We start from the raw sequence: 15,174 nt of genomic DNA, 5'->3' as shown, positions 1-15,174 counted from the left end.
TTTTTTTAAAACTTTAGTTCAATAATAATTGTCCCTTGTATAGAAATATGAGCCACAGTTTTTCAGCTGGTGTGGAAGAGTGTTGTGGAATAGGCAAGGTTGAAGTAGCTCAAAATAAGCAGTGGAGTGCTTTTAGGGGAGCCTAAGGAAGAACTGAAACCCAGTAACTGGGAGAAAGGAAATAGGCTTGAGAGGGCAGGCCAAGGCTCGTCAGGGGATAAGCCAATTCTGGAACAAATTTGCTTTATCTTGCATTCATGTATTGTGACTCAGAATTGTCAAAGGTTCACCAAATACTGACTTAGGGTTCCAAGAATTCCATCACTGAATCTAGTGGAACGTGTACATTTTGGTTTAACAAATCATCCTTGCTTATTTACATAATTTTCAACCTTTTTTTTTTTCCAATTGAGATATTTGTCATGAAAAAGCATATAAAGTTTCTGGGACAATCTGCAAGATTCATTAAAGCCAAAATGTGTACGATGAGCATTTTGGCTCTGTACATGTATTCATGCCACGTTTCTTAATGTAGTGTTAAAATTTAAAGCATATTATCTTAGCCTAGTGCCTTCAGATAGGTTGGCCTTTTAACTAGAAGCTCATGGTGAGGTATGGCTGATTGCCCGTAAATTTAATGAACATTTCAGATATTTGATAAGAGCTGCCTAACTTCCTGAACTTACTTATTCATTATATAAATATTTTTGGTACAGTGAATAAAAAAAAAATGTGCATGATATGGTTCTTTCCCTCCCAAAGACATCAAAGATTAGTAAAAGGGAAGACATACAGAGAGTGATGTGGTAAACACTATAATCAAACACCATTAAGGACTTGGGAGAGGACAGGTTCACAGAAGGAGGAGCATCGGGTTTGGATTTTAAAGAGGAAGCATTTTCTAGGGGAGCGAGGAAGGTATTTGAAGATATGGGAAAGCACGTGCCAAGCTTGTGTAAGACTTCCAGACTCAGTTTCACATGATGCCATTCATTCACGGAATGAGTGGAAGAATGGAGCCTCTGCTTCCTACCCACTCTCCTTTAGCGGTAGAAATCGTTCTAGAAGGTAAGTCTTTCTCTATGGCAGGGTTAGCTGCCTTGGAGTACAGGAGACCCAAAGTACCACTGAAATCATGGTAAATTGGTCAATATTTGAGAGAAGAGACCCAGGGGCTAATACTTTTAAATAAAGTTATGCTTCTCAAAAGGCTCATAATTTTAAAAAATAAAATAAAATTATATCCTGTTACACTTCAGTGAAGTGAGTTGGTTTTAGAAAAAAAGTATTGCATGTATTTGATTTGAGATGTCAGATAGTTCTCCCAGGCACAATACAGCAATTCCATGCTCCACCATTTTCCAACACTGATTCTCAGTCCCCTAAGGCAACCATTTTTTAGTTCTTCAGCATTTTTCTTTTATTCCATTCTAGTATTTCTAAATTACTTGTTCACATGTTTAAAAACTTTGTTTTAGGCATCATTTACTGGCACCCGGTCATAGAAGATGAGGATTTAACTCTTTCCCATCTTATTTCTATGCTCACTTCCCCATCTCCATTGTCCAAAAAAAATATTGCAATTCTTAACCAATATTTAACATGTTCACGTATGATTAAGTACATGAAGTTGCTGTCACGTAAAGGGGCTTGGGTCCTTGTTGATCATCCATTGTCACTCAACTCTACAATTTAATGTTTGAATTCTCTCTGGTCTGAAAAGTTTCCAGTATGCTTTGCAGCTACCAACATTTTGTTGACACCTTTTTCCCTCCCTATAGTTTCCTTTCCCATTCTTATTAACCTTGTGGATTTATGCCTTTGGGGATGAGGTAGAGACAAATGTGTATCTTTGGTACGCTGTGTTTAACAAAGTAGAAGAGGCTTTCTATATTGGGCCACAGAAAATAGCAAGCAGTAGCATTGTGGGAAGGACTACCCATCACAGAGGAAAAGCAGGTGCTGAGATAAAGCAGAACCTTTATCTCCTGGCCAGGGATATTAAGAAACACAGATAAAGTACACTTCTGGGGGAGGAATAGAAAAATGTGATTGTCACCATGAACATTCTCTTTGTCAACATAGGAGGAAGGGAGTGTTTCTGGTGTAAGTCTTGACCAGATTGTTATAAAGAAAGCAAAAAAGGAAATGTGTTAATATTTTCAAAGAACTGTGTAAAGAAGCTTCATATCTGAAAACCAAGAGTCCAGCCTCTGATTCTTATTGTGCATAAGACTGAGGAGGCTAAGAATATTTGTAATCGTCAAATAGTAAATCTCTGAAATAAAGGAACAAACTTATTTTTGAGTAGAGCTTTTTCCACTTACCTACATAAGACTACATATATCGAAATATGACTCTGTACCCCATGAATGTGTACACGAATAAGTGTTAGTCAAAAATTTGAGGAAGTTTGAGAGGGAAATGTCACCTAGCTTGATTCAATCATTACATGCCACACACACATTGCATTATTATACTGTACAAATTTGTGCAATTATAATTTTAAAAGAAAAAAACGACTCCACTGTCAATATTGTTAAAGCTGCTATTATTAATTCATTAGGAATAGTAAACTACCAGACAACAGATACCTCAAGGAGGTTACAATTCAGAAAAGCTAAGTGTATAAATAATACAAGGCAAACTACTGTAAATACAGAGGAAAGATATAACGGGAAGAACAGGAGCTGGAGGGTTTATGCAGATGAGGAACTTCTTTTATGTTGAAAGATACAGCATCTTGGGTGGGCTTTGAAAGAAACAGTATTTTCTAGACACAGAAAGAGTGAGAAATATATTCTCTGGGAAGAGACGGAATGCCTGATGCCATAATCTCATGAAATGGCTTTATGCACTTGGAAGACAACTTGTTCAATAGTGAACTTGTTCAAACTTGAGATTGATATTTTGAAAGAGTTGTTTAAATGACTCACAAACTGATAAATTTTGGAGGGATATTATTCATGTCCATCCGTCCCCTGGCTTTTGCTTACCTGGTCTTCACAGAGCATTGACACAACCACAGGTCTCTGGATCCAATGGGTAAATTCCGTGGGCAAAAGGAGAATAGAGACATCTCCTAAGAGATCACTTCCCAGGGAGTCAAGCCAGAGCTGTGTTACATGGTACACACACTGACCTTTGGAAGAAAGAATATTCTTGCCAATGCTGCTCTCTTATGAAAGGCAGGAGTTCCTTTGATGGAAATGCCACGTGGAGAATTGCCCCTGACCCCAACCACCAAGAGTACTGACGACAAGTTGAAGAATGTGTATGGAGTTTGGTCCTGCACAGAGAGCCAACGCAAACATTCGAGTAGGCTGCGTCCTCAACTTACATTTAGGAAGAAAAATCAGGCAACTGTAGGTGAAATATTTTAGAACAGGATGGAAATAGAGGTAGAGTAAGAAGTTGGAATAAAAGTAGGAAGGAAAATTTAAAGCAGTGTGTGGACAGTATAACTGGGAAAGATGGGAGATGTGGGGGCAGCGACCCATGCTCCAGGGCAGGTGCAAGCGGGGTCAGGAGGATGATGAGAAGTCGGGTTCAAATTTGGGTAACTACATCCATGGCCAGTCGATGGACTGGAGAAATGGAGAAGTTATTAGAAACTGTGTGTGGGGGGGGATGAGTTAATGAGTTGTTGGTAGTCTTGATAAATTTGGGGTATTGATGAGCTAAGCTTGGGAAAATTTCCACAATAACATGGGAATGCAGATCTAGAGTCTAGGAAGAACATCGGGACTAGAAGGAAATGAGTCTGCAATGAAAATCAGCATTAGCCAGAAGGTAAATCACACACTTAGTTCAAATGACCCCCTGCCCCACCAAAAGCAATTTAAACTTTATCGGTGAAATATTAGTGTGTTGATTTACATTCTGGCTGGTGTTCCCTGTCTCGTCATCAGCTGGTGCTCTTAGTACCTCTGATGTCACCAAACCTTTATAATGAAGACTGTCAATTAGTTGAGGTGAGCAGCTTAATTTCCCTGTGACTGTCTCCTCCTGTGGAAAGTGGAGATGAAGTAGCACCTGTTCCAGAGGGGCTGTGGTGAGAATTACCTGAGTTGTATTTGTAATGTGCTTAGAACAAAGAAAAAGTTTTGTAGTTCTTACAGGTTTGGTTGACTTTGGCTTTTACAAAATTAAATTTTTTATTGTTCATGGTATATTTGTCATCAATCAGCATAAAATAAGGACTGAGTCAATGCTCACTAAGGTTCATCTTGGGTTGAGAAAGAATCCCCAGCACCACTTTTCTATGGATGTTTGGACTCAATTTGCCAAATGTAGCAAAGCTAGTAAGTGGAAAGTTGTTAAGATTTAAATGTAGGTCTTGTGATTTAAAATTCATTACACCTTCCCTCCCAAGCTAGGCTATGGTACAAAACTCACTAACTTAGCTCTGTCCAATCCCACCTTGAATGTCTTTGTTTCTCATGCCACATGGCTAGTGTAAGAGACCCAACACATTGTAGGTATTCAGGGACCCAGGCTCCTGCATGCTCCACCTCAGTAGGCCTCCCCAATTATCAAGGGAGGAAAAAGGGAAGGGACTCCTACACCCATTTCATATGCAAAAGCTAACTGAACACATCTACTGTAAACCAAAGGAAGGAAGTAAAATTGGACCTTGCTTCTTGAGGAGGGGAGCAAAAAAATATTTGTTTTTAAAACAAGAATGGCCCTCCATTCTTGACATCAAACTTGTCTCCCAAATTCTAATATAGTCTCATTGAAATCCAATTTCAGGATACAAGGAAATACATTTGCTAGCTTGAGCAAATAGAATAGAGGGCACCAAAGCTAATGAGAGCTTTTAATAATAATAACCAGTACTTTTTAGTTTGAGTATATCCCATATAATGTATGGGAGACACTATAATGTTTTATCAAAAGTGCAAATTGAAGTGGGTGTCTTTTCCTGTTATAGAACAACCCTCTGAAGCAGGGTAGAAAATGTCTTAACTCTTTTGGTGGACAACCAATGAGCAGTGGAAAGGAGTGGATTCGATTATAGTTGTTAAGTATTTTCCTGAAGGTTAGCTCCTGTAGGAAGCTCCTTCAAGGACAAATAGTGAAGATGATTGAACGATAACAATCTTATCTCTTACCTTTTCCTAAAATTCCCTTTCCATAAGAGATAGTTTCATGTTTTCCATCTAGAAATATTAATATATTGTATATCATACATATGTGTATATACACACACACATATATATTTTCATTAGTGGCCTCTTGTGCATGAAAAGTGAAACTGTGAGTATAAGTAATAGGTGAAGCAGTCTTATTTCTTAAGAAAAAAATATTGTAGACTCTTAGATGCTGAGAAGAAAAAAGACAGTCTGGGCAGAATCAATGAGATAGATCATTCATCCCTCTAGGTTGCCTGGGCTCAACTTTTGTTAGCATGTTTATTATAATTTGGAGTATTAGTATTAAATCAGGTTGAGTTCAGAGCATAACATTGAAGATAATTGAAATTGGGATGTATCCTAATAAGGCAAAAAGGACTGGAGTAGGCTGAAGGGAGATGATATAGACTTTGGGTAAACAAAGGCACCTAGAAGCCCATTAAATAGCAGAACCCTGGGCTACATGGGAATGTGGCTTATGACAGGGTTTGATGGTGCCATAGTTGGAATTTTAATGTGCTGCAAAGGCACATTGAAGGATTGACAGGTCCCAAACTTGGCTGATGATATTGGGAAAGGGTACAAACTGTAGGAGGTGGAGCTTGGTGGGAGGTCTTCTAGTCACTGAGGCATGCCTTTGAAGAAGATATTGAGATCCTCGCCCCTTATTCACTTTTTCTCTCTCTCCAGGCATGAAGCAAACATTTCAGTTTTGCCTCATGCTTACTCCATGATATGCTATCACAGGCCCAAACCAACAGGGCCAATTAGTCATGAACTAAAACCTACAAAAGTGAGCCAGATTATACCTTTTGTCTTCATATGTTAATTATCTCATGCATTTGTTACATTAATGGAAAATTAACTAACCCAGATGGTGACAGAAACATTGGGGAACATCCCAGGTAACCCCCCATCCCTGACAACACACACATTTTTTTTTCTCCCTTTCTTAGGAATTTAAAGATGTACTCAGATGACACTTTTTGGCCTGGATCTTGGGTAATCAGTTGATCACAGGGAACAAGACCAGGAACATAGCAAAACTCCAGCTCTTTGAATATACAGTGAATTATATGATTCACTTCAATCACCTCACACAATCACATTGAACTTCTTGTTCTTAAGAATAGCTGCTATAACTTCCTGCCTCTGTTTTGTATCAAATATAGTTACTTACCTATCTTTGCTTTACAAAATAGCTTTCTGGGGGTAATGATCAGATGTTATTTATATTTATATCATCCTTAATCTAAAAGCAGTTTATTTTGCTTAGCATGTTCACAGATATTTGTTGAATTGAATTGAATCTAATTGAGTCCTTGACAGCAGTTCTTTTAATTTTTCATTGGTACATTATTATCCATAATAGTGGGATTCATTGTGACATATTTGTACATGCACATAACATAATTTGGTTGGCAGCAGTTCTTAAAATATAAATGTAAAACATCACGCTGACATTCCAGCTGGGACCCTACTTAAGAAGAATCAGATATCCTTTCCTGTAGGAACCTGCAATCTATGGAAGGAAACAGTTGCCACCCTCTTAAAAATGACTTGCAAACAGATAAAAGGAAATCCCACACCAGTAAATATGGACCATGTGTTCCGTATGTTGATGGAGTACTGATAGGTTAGTGGATTTGAAAGTCTCTTTGCTTTGAATGTCAGATAAAAGTTTCTTAAGCTTCTGTAGAGAGCTTCAGTCAAATAGAGAACTGGGGCAAGGTTAGGGTTTGTGGGTAAGGCTACTATCTCTCTCCTTCCTTCACTGAACTTGGAACGTGACTTTGAGTGCGGTGGTCCATGAAGCCCCCTGCCTATAAATATCTTAAAATGTATCCTTTACTAGTATGCATAAACAAAGTGATAATTCAAATAGGTCATGTGGTTACAACGTACACTCATAAATCAGCCTCTCTCAAACTAAATACTTATTCATTAATTCATCCTTTGGTTGATTGTTTCATCAGACTTTTCTTGGGGTGGGGTGTTGGGGAACATAGCTAAACATGACACGGAATAGATGGATGAATGATGCGTGGTTGATAATTCCAGAAAGCTGAAGTCAGCTAGGGGAAAGAGCCATGTGGATACCTCTCAATCTACCTAGGGTGGTCTGCAAAGGCTCTGTAGATATGAGGGTCTTTGGGGTGAACTGTGTCTCTAACTGTGTCTAGATATGCAAGTAGACAGTGACTTCAGACTCAGGGTACAGAATGAGCAAAGGCTGGGAACCTAGAAATCTCAACAGTGTGAATATATTTTTCTTACCATTTGCCTCTGGGAGGAAGCAGGGCAGGAGAAATCTGAGAAGCAGAAGGATTGTGCATGCTGAAGAGGACAAAGCAATAAGGATGGGAATGTGCAGAGAAAACTGTGTCTACTGAGCTGTTTTGCCAAAGGCCAGCCAGCCCCGCTTAGGAATCTGAAAAGAAAACCCAGATTATTTATGTGCTACCACCAGCAATATATCGAAGGCCAAGAGGAGCCAAGAGTTATTGAGCTAGTTCAAAGCAATCTCGATTATTGAAAATGAATGAAATTGAATTCCACTTCCTACAGAGTCATTTATTGAGAGACAAAAGCAATTAATATTGAAAATAAAATAATTGTGAACTTCTGAACTAAATTACCATGCAGATATAATGTACTGTCTCATCAGTCTTTAAATACTTCATAGATTAGAAAATTGTAATGCCAGTCTCTGAACCAGGATCTTCTACATCATTAGCATTCATTCATTCTGCTTTTGCCAGAAAGCAATTCTCAAGAGTAACAAATTAAAAGTCAAAGTTTCGGAAATATTATTTAAAAATTTAAAGACATATTTATGTTGCGATTTGGGGGCTGTACATTAATCCTGTCATTTGCTGTATTTAAAGCAAAGCAAAAGATGGAGCTGACCTTGTGAGATATTCCGGAGTTTATTGAGAGCAATAGAAAACTTTTGCATATTGTTACAAAGTTGGCATTGTCACGGAGTACCTGCTGTCAAGAACTGTACATGCATTTGATGAATGGTTCAGCTATTGACAACATGCATCACTGTGCAACTGATTTATGGATTGAGAGCCCTTAAGAATTGAAATTACAATACACAGGCAGTCCTCAACTTAGTATGGTTCAGACTTAAGATTTTTCACCCTTACTATGCAGCAAAAGTGATACACATTCAGTAGAAACCATACTTTGAGTTAGGATTTTTTATCTTTTCCTGGGCACGGTACCATACTCAAGACTCCAGGCAGTAGCAGCAAATCACAGTTCCCAGTCAGCCTCACAATCACAGAGTAAACAACTACGTAGCGCTGGGTTGCCAGTGGTGTAATTTTTTTTTTTTTGCTACATCTATTCAATAGTATTCTTGGGATATTCAATATTCTACAAAATAGACTTTGTGTTAGACGATTTTGCAAAATTGTATGCTGGTGTAAGTGTCCTGAACATGCTTAAGGTCGTCTAGGTTGAGATATGACCCTTAGTAGGTGAGGTGTTGTCTTAGTCTCTTTCTTGCTGCTCTAACACAATACCTGAAACCAGTAAATTTAAAAAGAAAATATTTTTCACCATTCTGGAGGCTGAGAAGTCCAAAAGCATGGTGCCAACAACTGGCAAGGGCTTGATGTGGCATTATAATATGGTGGAAAGACGAGTGCAAAACAAGGAGAGTGGGAGTGAGAAAACACCTGCAGGAGAGAGAACTCACTTCCATAACAGAGCCACTTCTTTTTTTTTTTTTTTTTTAGAGAGAGAGAGTGAGAGAGAGAGAGAATTTTTTAATATTTATTTTTTAGTTCTCGGCGGACACAACATCTTTGTTGGTATGTGGTGCTGAGGATCGAACCCGGGCCGCACGCATGCCAGGCGAGCGCGCTACCGCTTGAGCCACATCCCCAGCCCAACAGAGCCACTTCTTGAAGATGGCACTACCCTTGTGAATCTAGAGCCCTCACAATCAACTCCCTCTGGAAGTTCCCATCTCTCAATACCATCCCAGTGGCAAATTAAATCTCAGCATGCACTTTGGAGGGAACATTCCAAGCATTGCAGATGTATTGAATGTGTTTTCAACTAAGGGGTTTATCAAGACCTACCCATATTCTAGGTTGAGGAGCATCTGTATGTATAAATCCCAACCTGCCCATTTTAATGGAATAATACGGGCCTCGGGAAGAGTTAGTCACCCATTAGCCCTCTTCCTTGTCCCTTTTGGAAACTCTGTTAAGTTTCCCTGGAAGAAGATCTTGTGATGAGGTTTCAGGGAAGGTGATGAGGAAAAGGGTGAAGAGGGATTGGAAAAGAACTGAGGCCAAACAGGGGGGTGGTCTCCCACAAAGTTATGCAGAACGTAACGTTGGTTCCATTCTGTTCTGGAGTTAGTTCAGGGCACCCCTGAGAACCATTGGGACAAGAAGCTGCTGTGTTTATATCTCTTATGTGCGCTCATGCACCAACAGAGTCACAGGTGCTGGCTGTTGGGTGGATGAGTGCATAAGGAACTGGGCTTGTGGTGAGATGGTGAGATGGCATCTGCCATATCAGCCGTGTGAGATTCCGGGTATCTTTAAATGCTTTGGGGACAGTTTGGTCTTAACAATCGGTGGCGACACTGACAAACTCACTACCACCATGCAGGGAAGCCATGCTCAACTTCTGGCATTCTTGTTTCAGAACTTGATATTTAAAGAGGGATTTTTCAGGGATCAAGAAACCAATTTTCTGCCGAAAACAGGCTGGTCAGAAAGGCTCAGTATGTGGTAGGCAGTCTAAGTGAGGAATAAAATGAGAAGAGGTACCATCTTAATTGCCTTTAGAGGCCAGGCAGATAACATGAAGGAAAGAAAGTTCTTGAATGGCCCCATCTTTGGCAGCAGGGGAGTAGAGAGACCCTGAAACCCCAGAGTCATACTCCCATCTAAAAGCGATGAAATTCAGTCTTGAAGGTGCCACCCACAAAATACACTTGTGAACACAATTTGCCCAGTAGCCTATGAGTTACCAACAATGAATGTCTACATGCCTTAAGGTGTGCATAAATACAGTTTGGACATAGGTTCAAAACGTCCCAGAACACAGAAGGTTGCAGTCATTACCCTTTATCTGCAATTTCTGTTTCTGAAGTCTCAGTTACCTGCGATCAACTGTGGTCCAAATATATTAAATGTAAAGTGAAGAAGTAATTCATACGTTCTTAAATGGCATACTGCCATGAGTGGCCATTCTGCTCTGTCCTAGAATATGAATTGTTCCATTTTCCAATGTATCCAAACTGTACCTGGTGTGTTAGTCATTTTGTAGCTATCTGTGTTATCAGATCAATAGCTGTGGCCCTGAGTACTTGTGTTTAACTAACAGTTGTCTTACTTAAACATGGCCCCAAAGTGCAAGAGTGGTGATGCTGGCAAGTTGGATGCCAGAGAGAAATCAAAAAGTGCTGCCTTTAATAAAAAGGTAAAATGTTCTCAACTTGAGGGAAAAACATTGCATGTGGAGGTTGCTGGGGTCTACCATAAGTTATCATTAATAATATCTTGTTTCATTCATAAATCAAACTTTATCATAGGTGTGTGTATGGGGGGGTACATACACATACATATTATCTGTATACATATAATATCTAGTATTGTTGTGTACACATATAGAACATATAGCATTCAGTACTCTTCAAGGTATTGGACATCACTGGGTGGGCACCTTGAAATGTATTTTCTGCAGATAATGGGAGACTACTGTTTATAGTGAAGAGTACATGAATTCCACTGAATTCTTACCATATATTTAAAAGTTAGGACTCTGCTGAAGTTATAGCTCAGTGGAAGAGAGTTTGCCTAGAATGTGTGAGGTCTTGCTGGGTTTGATCCCCAGTTAACACACACAAAAGTTTTTTAGGATAAAAGTTAGGACTCTGTTCCAGAGCGCTAGATTATATTACTAGTAAGTTCCAATGTAATAAAATTGTATACTTACACATATTTGTGTATATGTATATGATATATATACACACGTAAATACACTCATATACAGTACATGTATTTACATGTATCTCAGTGCATTGCATAATATGTGTGTGTGTATATATATATGCTTAAATTATATAAACATGTATGTAAAATAAGAGAATACAAACCTTATTTTTTTTTGCTTTATTTACTTATTTTACATGGCCAAAGTGCAAATTTCAAAGAGGGATTAAGTTTCTTAAACCAGCTCTGTTGAACCACAATTTACATCAAATAAAATGCATCATTTTGAAAGGCTTATCTCCTTGAATTTGGGGCACTCAAACACCCTTGTGTCACTACCAGCACAAAGAAGATGAGAACATTCTGATCATCCCTCAAAGAAACACTCTGCAATAAAATTCTATACAGCCATCAAAAGGAGCAAAATAAATTTTAATGCATTCCTGTGAACAGAAGTGCCCAACATACTGTTAGGCTTTTTTCAAAAGTTAGGAAAATGCTAGATTTTAATGCCACTAGTGCACTTACATAATGGATGTTTTTAATAGTGGGGAAACCTGGCAGCTTCTCCCCTCCACCCCCCCAAATTTTGACTCTAGGAACTGGGAAAACTTAGTGCCTTTCACTTTCTCTGAAATGTTGGAATTGTATTCTCTCCTATAAACCATCAGAAGAATGAGAAATTATACTCCATTTGTGTATGATGTATCAAAGTGCATTCTACTGTCATGTAAAACTAATTAGAACAAATTTTTAAAAATCAGTATTTGAATCTGGAGTTTAGTTGTCATATTTTAAATCTGTACTATTCTCTGACACCTCTTACAAACCTTATCTTTGCTGACCATTTTGCCATGTACATTTTGGCAGGATAGAAATCTTTTAATTATTAAGAAGAGTATGCTATTTGTCTCTTAAAGATAAAATACTATTGTGCAATCCCTCTATTGCCTCTCCTCACAATCATTAGAGAAAAACCTCTTTAATGGCCAGTAACCCAGTAAAGTTCATGTGAATTGATTGAATATAGCACTAATTACTAAGCCTTAAAATAAACCATGCCATCAGAATGTGAGCTCTTCTTGTTAAATCATCCCAAAATTGTATTTCATGGTAGCACTCTCTAGTGCTCCTCCAGCCCCAACCCTGTGTACCAGGACATCCTTGGAATTTCTCTTGCCTTCTGTAATAAGACAGATCACTGAAAGCCTTCACTTCTAGTCTTGGTGCTTATGAGCTGAGCCTGAGTGATCCTGCTGTTTCATTTAAGCATTTTAAATGTGTGTGCCAGATACTTCCATGCTTGTTGCATTCAACACACAAAATAGCTCTTGTTGGCAGTTACAAACCAGTAGGAATGGAGTTTTAGGAATCTTTTGCAGTAACGTTCTTGTGTACACATTATGACTTAATGTAAGAAGCTCCATCATTAAGAGACTTGGGGTTATCTAAGTTTTCTAGTTATATTTGAGAAAGGGGTTGGCCTTTGGTATCCTAACCCCTTTTCCCTGTTTAAAATTCAAAACAAAATACTTATCCTAGAGACTGAATTTTAAATTCCTAATCTCTTAGAAAAATCATAATCAAAAATAGGTACAAAAATAAAGCCTCAATTAATTGAGGTTGGCTTGCCTTGACGACTGCTGTGCCAGCTAATTCAGAAACTTTCCACTTTGGGTTTTTGTTTTGGAGACTTGGCATAGGAAAGGCTTGCTCATTTGTGGACCCTATGGGATGAGAGCAACTTCAAAGGAAAACTGAGAGAGACTTCTATTCTTTCAGTCTCTTGGCCTTTTAATTATATTTGTGCTTGCTTTTATAATTTAAGAATATCATGAACCTTTATTCAGATTTACTAGAAGTAGATTAATCCAAATGTTTTTAATCTCTTGCCATTGGACAATTATTTGAATTAATCCATTATTTAAAAAGCAATTTAATATTTTTATCATGGACAATGTATTCAGCTTGACCAATAAAGTCCTCTAAAAGAGCTCTTAAGGAAATTGAATTATTACCCAGATAAGAATGATTTATCTAGTTGCTTAAAAAAAATAGATTGCCTATACTATTAATTTAGACTGAAAAACCTCTCTTTATAGATGATACAAAGATACCATTCTGAACAATTAGCATTCTATTTTATTCTTTTCTCTAAACTATTTCCCTCTTCACACCACCCAAGCCAGCCTTTAATTATGCACTTCTACTTTGCCAAGGTTATAAAAATTGACTTGGAACGTAAACTTTCTGTCCATTAACTTTCACCTAAATGGCACTGGGTTGCCATTTGGTTAATTATATTTAGAGTTCAAAGTTTTGATTATGGCTGATTTATCAGAAGCAATCTTTTAAAGGCATAAAATTAAATAATGACAGTCCAGGTAAAGAAGGTTAACTTTGCCTAAATCATCAAGATTGATGGTCTTGTTTTTCATCAACACACTGGATGTTGATAGAGCTCCCTTGGCTTTTGTGTGATTGGGTTGTATCAGTTCCAAGGGGTTCAGGGAGGATTTTACCTTGGGCCACACAGGTTACAGGATCTTTCCAAACTAATGACTTTGGATTTTAAGTTGTTAAAAAAAAAAATCATAGTTTTGTTCTTTTATCTTTTCCCATTGAACAAATACTTAATGAGATCTGTACTAAATGAGCCAAAAAATAAATTAAAATACAGTCCTTGCCCTCAAGGAACTTTTGTGGGTAAACCAAAACCAAGTGAAAAGCAAAGAAATTCAATTGCTCTAAATTGCAGAAAAAGGAAAAAAAAAATTAGGAAATGAAAGACTGAGCTTCCACAAAGAAGGAGAAGGCTTGAGGGGGAGGTGATCTTATTATCTTATTCTCTTTGTGGTTCATTATTAATAATTTTTATTCTATACAAATAAAAACTATTCATTATGCAGTGGATCAAAATTATTTCTAATAAAACAATGTTTCTTGAACTTTTGAAATGATTGGTTCTGAATAGTCGGATTATGAGTGGTCATATCTAGACATACAAAATTATAATTCATGACTTCTAAATGTTAGAGTACTATAATATGAGATCAACACAGAAAAAAACTTCAAAGTTAAAAAAAAATCAAAATATTAACTGGTAATTCTACCACCAAGAGATAACTAGTATTAACCTTTTGCCCAGTATCTCTCAGTTGTTTTTTGTCACATGCATCATAAACATTTGTACAAGAAATAACATTCTAGGACACATATGATTTTTATAGTCATTTCCCACTTTCTAGAAGGAACCTTTTTCTCATGATATTTTACATGTTTATAATATAATTTCAATGGTTGCATAATATTTAATTTTTTATGTCACAATTGAGTTAGTTCAAGCCATTATTTATGTATACTTAAATTATTTCCATTTTTTTTTTTTACTTTTATAAATACTAGGGCAAGCCTCTCTCTTTTCTTATTTTAATTATTTCCTCAGGGCACACTCCTCAGAGTGGAATAGCTTGGTGAAACTCTCGAGGCTTTGGATATATGATGAAAATATCCCCCACCAAGCCCACAGTGTTGTAGATTTCCACTCTACGGAAACAGGCACACTCTGACCATACCTCACTTTTACTAGGTACTTGATTTGATTTTTAACATTGTCATTTCAACAGCCACAAAATGTCTCAAAAAAAAAAAAACAGTGTTCTATACTTTCCTATTTCTTGTGAAATTAGAATATATATTTAATGGTGCTCTAATATTCATGATGTTGTTTTTGCAATAAAACTGGAAACAATCAAATTTAGAGGAAATGGAAACTTCTTAGAATAGGAGCATTCTGAAGACAAAGTTCAAGGTCACACTGTTCAGAAAAAGCAGATCAATGTATTAAAAGAGAGCACAAGTAATAGAATTGATACAATAAAAAGCCCTATTTAAAGAAGAAAATCAAAATAGAAAATTCCTTGTCCCGCCCCAAATCAGAGTTTGCTGTGATCTTTGAGAAACCTATTTTTAGGCTGAATGTGATAAATCTGGTGGCATCTCACAAGTCCTGTACCTAGTCCCTCAAAGGAGATTAAAGCAGCACAATCTAAAAGAAGTGAGTTATG

The 15,174-nt window shown here is 37.5% G+C and overlaps 1 protein-coding gene across 1 annotated transcript in view; it reads left to right on the top strand.

Annotated features, from left to right (window-relative positions):
- Nucleotides 1-15,174, top strand: part of Rarb (retinoic acid receptor beta) — a 707,451-nt gene that overhangs the window by 200,070 nt on the left and 492,207 nt on the right.

The sequence above is a fragment of the Ictidomys tridecemlineatus genome, chromosome 2 (genome assembly GCF_052094955.1).
Source record: "Ictidomys tridecemlineatus isolate mIctTri1 chromosome 2, mIctTri1.hap1, whole genome shotgun sequence".
In the NCBI taxonomy this organism is placed as follows: domain Eukaryota; kingdom Metazoa; phylum Chordata; class Mammalia; order Rodentia; family Sciuridae; genus Ictidomys; species Ictidomys tridecemlineatus.
Note: the sequence above shows the minus strand (reverse complement) of the source record. Positions and strands in the feature narration are given on the sequence as shown.